Genomic DNA, 9,348 nt, shown 5'->3' with positions numbered 1-9,348 from the left:
CCTTCGTCTCTAGTAAGGTTTTAACGAATAAGGTTTTAACGAGCTATATCCTTTTAAGATAAATCATTTCTCCCTCAGTTGAACGGTCATTTCTTCAATGAATCAGACCAATCTTATGTACTAGTTGGTTAAAAATTCTATTTGGGAATGAATTTGTTGGATGCTTATATCATCACCTTTTTGAAGATCATGAGTGAAAAATAACTTTGAAGAAAGATGTTTTGTTCGGTCTCTTTTAAGGTAACCATCTTTAAATTGAGCGATGCATGCAGAATTATCTTCATATATGGTTCTTGTGTTTATTTTTCCAGAAGTCAAACCACAAGTCTTTTGTGTGTGTTAAATTAGGGATCTTAACCAAACACATTCTCTACTTACCTCATGTAGTGCTAAAAATTTATTCCTGATTAGATGAAGTTGTTGCTATGGTTTGTTTTACATGACTCCATGAAGTAGTTGTACCACCATAAGTAAACAAATAATTTGTTTGTAATATACCATTATGAGGGTCTAACAAGTAACATGCTTCTGCATAACTAGTTAATCTAATTTGAATACATTGGAATAAACACAAACTCATGTTCATTTACCCCTAAGATAACGAAGTATATATTTGACTTTGTTCCAATGTCTTCGTGTATGTGAAGAACTATATCTTGCTAATAGAGTAATAGAAAATGATATATCGTGGTCTGTATAATTACAAGATAGACCAGTGCTTGAATTACACTGAGATATGGTACTTCAGGAACAATTACTTTTTCATCCTTTTATCGAGATCTAAAAGAATCTTCTACACATCCAATGATCTAACATCGTCGAATAACCTCAAGGATGGGGGCAAAATGGTCTCGAGGGCGTCCAAGAGCTACGGTGCACTTGTCGCCGAACAACCCCGCGCCGCCGATGGCACAACCAGTGGTGATCTCTACGAATCCTGATAGAGATGACAGAACAAGCAGTGATGCAAAAGATGCGAACAATGAAGAACCAGAGATAGAAAAGGGGGTGGAAACCCTAAAAATGGCGGAACCAATTGCGGAGAAGAAGAAGGAGATTGCTACACCTCGCAAGCTATGGGTCGATGTAATTAGCGAGAATCGGAATCCAGCAAAGGGAAGAGCTATGGAGTTTGTGGCACCTACTGTGAACAATGGGGAAACTGAAATTGAGATAAGCGACGAAGACATGGAATCTGAACTGCACTTCTGGGAAAACGCTCTAATCCTATATGTGATTGGAGAAGAGGTTAGTATGCACGCTGTGAAGAATTTTATGCAGAAATCATGGAACTTCATTCAGCTCCCAAACCTATACTACCACGATGATGGCTATTTCTTACTGTGATTTAACTCTGATGACGATAAAGATGTTGTTCTCATGCAGGGGCCGTACTCAATTTATATAATGCCAGTGCTACTAAAGGAATGGCATCCGGATTTCAATTTGAAGAAGGACCTGCTCAGAATAATCCCCATTTAGATCAAATTGCCAAACCTACCACTTCAGTTGTGGGGGGCCTCTAGTTTAAACAAAATTGGCAGGGAGATTGGAGCTCTAATGGTGACTGATGAGTGAGTGTACTACACACAAACTAAGGGTCTCTTATGCTAGAACTTTGGTGGAGGTGGATATCACTCAAAAGCTACCTGAGGAAATAACAATCAAGGATGCACAGGGAAGAAAAATGAAGCAGAACATTGAATATGAATGGAGGCCAAAGTTCTGCGAGAAATGCCAACAAGTGGGACACAAATGTGGAGAACCACGAAGAGTCAGAATATGGCAACAGAAACAGAAGCTGATTGACACCACTCAAAAACCAGATGAAGTGATCATACAACAACCAATAGAAGAAGGATGTACTCAGGAGATTACTAAGACACCCCAACAGAATCTGACAAGTAATAAAAACCAGGAGGAAGACTTAGAAGAAAGCTGGATTAGGGTGAGAAAGTTACAAGAGATGGAGGTAAACAGGTTTCTATTGTTCCCGTAACTGATTTTACTTGTATTAATGGATATGAGGCTCTAGGGATTATGAATGATCCACTAGTGGTTGTTGACAAAGGACCATGCTTTTGGCTTGGAATGTAAGGGGGTTAAATAAGGTTGGGAAGTTGAGGGAGATTAACTCCCATCTCCAGGAGCTCCAACCAGAGACTGCTATACTTATAGAGATTGGGGTTAAACATTCTAAGGCAAAGCAGATTAGGGAGAGTTTTCCCATGAATAAGGAATATTTTGATAACTATAATAAGCATCCTAATGGTAGAATATGGATACAATGTGATAGAAATAAGGTTGCTCTCAAATTTGTGAGCAGCACTAGCCAATATATACATTGTGGGGTGTATGATAACCTGGGCAATTTCAAGTACTGGCTGAATGGCATTTATGCCATGAACCAACTCAATCAAAGGCAGACCTTATGGAGAGATTTGACCAAGATTCATACTAGCCAAAAAGGTGCTTGGTGTGCTATAGGGGATTTCGAGTTGGATTCTAAAAATATTGTGGATAGTGTGATCACTCCAAAACCAAACGACTCAGATTTCAGTGCTATTTCCCGAGTTTGTCATCACTTGTTGACTCAATCATTTAAAACCTTTCATGTTAAGTTCATTAGGAGACAAGCTAATGAAATTGTTCATGCTTTGACAAGCTAATAAGATTGTTCATGCTTTGGCAAGAGCGACTTCATCTCTTACTAGTTTTCACAATTTTAACAATGTCCCTCCATACGTTCATAATATTATTATTAATGAAATGATTTATTTCATCCTATAAAAAAAATATATATTCAAGAGCACTATGAAGTGATATAATTTGGTCTCCTTCCTTTTTAATTAAATGTCTTGGATTTGAACCCAATTCTCATAATGAACTAGTTTTATTAAAAATAATTATCAATTAAGATGGATTAACGAATTAAAAAATTCTATTTTATTTTAAAAAAATTAAAAATTATGTTTAGAGTTTTTAAACATTCAAATTAAATTAGTATGTTTTTTATAATATCAATGAAGCATGTTAATGAAAAATAATAATATTAATTTATTATTTTTCTTAGTGATAGCAAGTATCTAAAGCTATTTTCTAAAAGATAAATTAACAATGATATTCTTTACAAAAATAAAAATTAGCGTTCAATAAAATAAAAAGTAAATGTATTAACGGAATAAATCTTCTTTGTATAGTAGTAGTAATATATATACTTTTATTATTTTATATTTTCTTTGTGCTAAAATAAGAGTTGTTTTTAAAATTTTATTTATTTCAAAATAAATGTCTCTTTTAATTTAAATAAAATTTATTTTTTAATGTCTCAAGTTCTCCTCTAATTAATACTCTCAAATCTTTATTTTCTTATTTTGGACTAATGATAATCAAAATACATAAATAATTAATAAAAATAATTTGATAAAATCCTTGTACTCTTTTTTTATTAAGTGTCAACTTATTTTAAAGCATTTACAAACGGAGAGAATAATAATTATTTAGAATTATATTTTATCTCTCATCCTTTAATAGATAGTATCTTAATTTAATATTTATCATTGAGATAATATATAGATTCTTCTATTAGCTAGATAGAATCAAAATCCTTACCAACGAATGACCTAGTTTATCATTTCATATGATAAGATCGGTATAAATAAAAGAAAGAAAAACGATTTTTATAAAACATCAGTTATTCACCTTTCATAAATGTAAAATAAATATACCAACTTATTCGACTTTAAATATATAATACAATCCGACTTTAAATATATAATACAATCCGTTGACGTCGTCGGGAAAAGTGGAGGTTTGGCGGTGTTATGGAAAGATTCTGTTAAGTGCAATATAGTGAACTTTTCTAGGAACTTTGTAAACTTGGTGATTCAAGACGATGCTAAGGAAGAATGGAGACTCACTTGCTATTACGGTTATCCGGAACGACACAGAAGGAGGGAGGCGTGGGATATGTTAAGAGAACTTCGAGACATGTCGACAACTCCTTGGTGTGTTATCGGTGATTTTAATGATCTTCTTTCGCAACAAGACAAGGTTGGTCTTCATCCGCATCCAAATTGGCTGTGCGCCGACTTTCGCGAAGCGGTTTCTGATTGCAACTTGTTAGACATCCCAATGGAAGGCCATCCTTTTACATGGATCAAAAGTCGAGGTACACCGCATGTTATTGAAGAGAGACTAGACCGTGTGCTTGTTACGCAAGAATGGATGGAAATGTTCCCTGCAGCAAAGCTTAGTAACTTGCTGGCTTCACACTCTGATCACAGCCCTATTTTATTGCAGTGTGAACCACTTCAATTGTACCGCCATAAGCCTTACTCCTTTAAGTTCGAAAATGCTTGGTTAAAAGAAGATGAACTTCAAGAGATTGTTAGCAAAGGATGGACTGCCGAGGAAGAAGTGCATGTTCTCCAACGCCTTAACAATTGCGCGTCGGAATTATCAAGGTGGAACAAGAGGAAGTATCGGCAGCAACACAACAACTTGTCCATCCACATGGCAGCCATGGAAGCTGTTCGCTTGTCGCATGATGAAAACGCGACAGCGAGATTTATCGAGGCTCAGAGGGAGTATAATAAAATTCTCAACAGGGAGGAGATCTTTTGGAAGCAACGAGCCAAGATGCACTGGCTACAGCATGGTGATTCTAATTCGAAGTTTTTCCATAGGTCCGCAACAGTTCGCAACAAAAGTAAGAAAATTGTATCACTGGTTGACGATACCGGTATGGAGATTAAAGGGCAGGAGCAGTTATGTAGGGTAGCCAAAAATTATTTTGAGAAGCTTTTTGAAACAAAACAGGGAGAGTTTGATCCGGTTTTAAATTGTATCCAACAGGTTATTTCGCAAGAGGATAATATGAAGCTACTGGCCCCTATAAAAGAAGAGGAACTCTACGAAGCTCTTCTCCAAATGCACCCGGATAAATCCACGGGACCCGACGGCTTCAATCCGGCATTTTATCAACATTTTTGGGAGCTTTGTGGGGATGACATTTATTTGGCAGCCTCTATGTGGTTGGAGAGGGGATTTTTTCCCACTGAGCTTAATGAAACTAATATATGTCTCATCCCTAAGTGTGCTAACCCGAGAGACATGAAGGAACTCCGACCCATATCTCTTTGCAATGTTATTTACAAGATAATATCCAAAATGCTAGCGAATCGATTGAAACTTGTTCTGAATAAGTGTGTAGCAGAGGAACAGTCAGCGTTTATTGAAGGGAGGTCCATACTTGATAATGCTATGGTGGCTACGGAAATTATTCATGCTTTAAAAAGGAAGACTCGTGGTACCAATGCTCATCTGGCCCTAAGGATCGATATCAGTAAAGCCTATGATAGAGTGGATTAGGGTTTTCTGCATGGTATTCTTCTGCGTATGGGCTTCGATGAGAATTGGATACATTGGCTTATGATGTGTGTGACATCGGTGCACTATTTTGTTCTTGTTAACTCCGATAGAGTTGGACCAATTATTCCAGGAAGAGGACTGAGACAAGGAGATCCTTTATCACCCTACCTTTTCATTCCTGTATCTGAAGGTCTCTCGGCTCTTATTAAAAGGGCAGTCTCCCGAGGCGACATCCATGGTGCACAAATTTGCAGGGGGGGCACCTAGTGTGTCCCACTTGCTTTTTGCTGACGATTGTTTTCTGTTTTGCAGGGCTAATATTGTGGAGGCAACAAATCTTATGGAGATTCTTAAGATTTATGCAGCGGCAACAGGTTAGAAGATTAACCTGGCGAAGTCTGAGGTGTTCTTTAGCCGTAATATTAGTGCTCTGGCTCAAGACGATTTAGCCCATTTGATGGGGGTGAGATGGGTCTTGGGTACAGGAAAGTATTTGGGATTACCTTCTATGATTGGTAGAAGCAAGAAGGCGGTGTTCTCTTTTATTAAGGACAAGATTTGGAAAAGAATCAGTTCTTGGAGTGGTAGATCTTTATCTAAAGCTGGAAAAGAGTTTATGATCAAGTCGGTCCTCCAATCGATACCGGCCTATATCATGAGTGTTTATTTGATTCCGGATGGGGTGGTGAACGATATTGAAAAAATGCTTAATTCTTTTTGGTGGGGTGGTGGAGGCAACAACAAGGGCATAAGGTGGTTGGCATGGGATCGTATGACTTCCTCGAAGAGTGAAGGAGGGCTGGGCTTTAGAGATTTTAAATCCTTTAATATAGCCATGGTAGCAAAACAAGGTTGAAGTATCTTGTCAAGGCCACACTCTCTAGTAGCTAGAATTTTCAAAGCAAGGTACTTCCCTCGCTCTTCCTATCTTGATTCTTTTATTGGTAATAATTCGAGTTTTGTTTGGCGAAGTTTGTGGAAAGCTAAGACTATTCTTAAGCATGGTAGTAGGTGGAGTATTGGAGATGGTAGTAACATTAAAGTTATGTATGATCCGTGGCTTCGAGAGAAAGGTAGTCGCTTCATCAATGGTCCGCAAGTCCAAAGTACTTATGAACTCTATGTTAAAGATTTTTTACTTCCCAACATAAAGCAATGGAATGTAGGCAAGATTACACAAGTCTTTGATACCGAAGGTGCTGCCAGTATTCTTAGAGTTCCCCTAATGGATGATGTGAGGGAGGATAGGTTGATTTGGCAAGAGGAGCAAAACGGTGAATATAGTGTGAAATCGGGCTATAAGCTTTGGAAAGGGATGCAAAGTAGTAATCGACTTTATGGTGTTGAGGGTAATTGGAAGAACATTTGGAGTATTTATGCTCCACCTAGAGCTAAACATCTTTTATGGAGGATTTGTCGGGGTTGCCTCCCGACGAGATCACAACTTCAACACCGACATGTACAGTGTCCGTCTGTGTGTCCTTGGTGTGATTTAGAGGACGAAGACGAGTGGCATGCTTTTTTCGGATGCGTTTCCATTATCCATAGTTGGCGGGCAGCAGGTTTGTCTTCTATTATAGACCCGAGGTTGCATACTTTCCATGATGCTAAATCACTTATTTTTGATGTTTGTAGTCGTGAGGACCGTAGAGATGCGGGTCGTTTTGCAGTTTTGCTCGAGACTCTTTGGCGAAGTAGAAATAATGTGGTATGGGAAGATACCCGGGATGATGCTTTGAAGATTGGGTTACAAGCTTACCACAATTGGTATGACTGGTTTTTGGCTAGAGAAGATCATCATTTGAGAGTTGTTAATAATATTCATCTTGCTGGATTCCTCCTTCGGAAAACCAACTGAAATGTAATGTTGACGCAGGTTTCAATAATGTGTGTGGGACAACAAATAGAGGGTGGTGTTTTAGGGACCATTTGGGAAGATTTATGTCAGCAGGTGCGTCTTGGGATGTGGGTATTCTTTCTGTCATCGAAGCTGAAGCCACCACTGTAAAGGAAGCAATTCAGAATGCAATATCTCTCCAGCTTTCCCACGTCATTTTGAAAGTGATTGTCAGTATGTTACTAAGGCTATTCATGTGTCTCATGTTGGTAATTCGGAATTTATTTTTATTATTAAAACTATTCAGAATCTGTTACTTCTGTTTCCGAACTTTGAGGTAAAGTTCATTAAGCGCCAAACGAATTCGGTTGCCCATACGTTAGCCAAGGCGGTCAATTCTTGGTCTAGGCGTAGTTTTTTAGTAATGTACCTCCTTGTATTGAATTTGATTTGAGTAATGATATTAGTTAAGTTTGTTCTTGTCAAAAAATATATATATAATACAAAATTTTCTAATTGGGTAATACAATTGCAAAGACAAATAATGGTGAACTAAAAATTAAAAAATTCATTCATTTTGTGTAAAAATGGTTGTAATATTAATATTGTAATACTAATATTTTATTTATAATATAAAAAATATTTATGCTATAATCATCCATATAAATTAAATTTAAAAATAAAATTTTATTTAAAGGAATTAGAATGTTGCAAAAAAATTAGCTTGAAAATCAAATACCTAAATTTTTTGGTATCAACCTTCCGAATCTATTACAAAATAATATATTATGAAACTTTTTATGGAAAATTATTATGGCAAATTATTATTAGGATAAATACAACATAAATTATTATGGAAAATTATTATGACATTTCATTTTTGCCACAAATTTCTTACCTTTTCTATACATAAAAATAATTGTGTCGTTACTATTAATTAGGTTAAATACATTATAAATTTCCTTATTCTAATCCTAATTTCTCTTATTTTCCTTCCTATCTTTTTCCTCCTTACTCGAACCAACAATGGCTTGGGTTACTAAATTGGTTAGAAAAATCACATCATGTTTCATGACTTGTAAGTTTTCTTTAACGTTATGTTTTGATTTTACGAAATGAACGGAGCGGAATGGAACAGAGTTGGATGGAACGGAATGGAACAGTGTGAAGATATCATTTTATTGTTTGAAAATTTTATGACGGAATAGGATAAATAAATTGTTCATTCCGTCCAAATCAGAGAGAAAAAAATATGGTAGTAAGTGATGGAATGAAATGAAATCTATATCACTCATTTTCATTCCGCTCCATCTATTTTTAAATTATCCAAATAATAGAATATCATTTTATTCGATTACATTCCGTTCCATTCCATTATATCATTTTGTCTTTTTTTTCTTGATTAATATTTAATAATCATTTCTTCATTAAGAACATTAGAAAATGACTAATATTCACTTTAAATCTTTTTTTTTTTTTTTGAACTCACTACAGTTCATCACAAAAAGAGAAAAGAGAATAGCCCTAATATTATAAACAAAACAAATTTGTCGCAGCCAAGAACAGAATGCAACAAGACACAAATAAACGACAAACCAATAATAAAAAATTGGTCATCATTTTCAGACGAAGATTACATTGTGTTCTGTTTTGAAGGGGATAGTGCATTTGATAATACAGTAAACAATAATTCAAGACCTTTGAATCCGAAAGTAAGGATTTAGGGTTTAAGGTTTGTTAATTAAATTTATTTACATTAATTATCTTTTGTTATTTACTTCTTTTTTTTTTTTTGACTCAAAAGGAGCCAAAGTGCGATGAAATATCAAATACCAGTCAGCTTGATAATGATTTAAAGGAAGAAAAAGATGGTAAACAACAACACAGAGACATCAACAATATTGAGGGAATTGAAATTTATGAAGAAAGTGCTGATTCTTTTTCTTTCCCAGTGTAAGTCAAAACTTATACTATTATCATATAATGACAAAACATTATATGTGATTTATATAAATTTTTTGTTATATAATATAAATAACTAAAATGGTGAAATTTATTTGTAAAATATAGGTTAGGTTTGGAATGCATTGAAACCCCAGAAAAAATGCCAAGATCAGAAGCTCAACAACATCGAATGA

This window comes from Vicia villosa, unplaced genomic scaffold (genome assembly GCF_029867415.1).
Source record: "Vicia villosa cultivar HV-30 ecotype Madison, WI unplaced genomic scaffold, Vvil1.0 ctg.002972F_1_1, whole genome shotgun sequence".
In the NCBI taxonomy this organism is placed as follows: domain Eukaryota; kingdom Viridiplantae; phylum Streptophyta; class Magnoliopsida; order Fabales; family Fabaceae; genus Vicia; species Vicia villosa.
Note: the sequence above shows the minus strand (reverse complement) of the source record.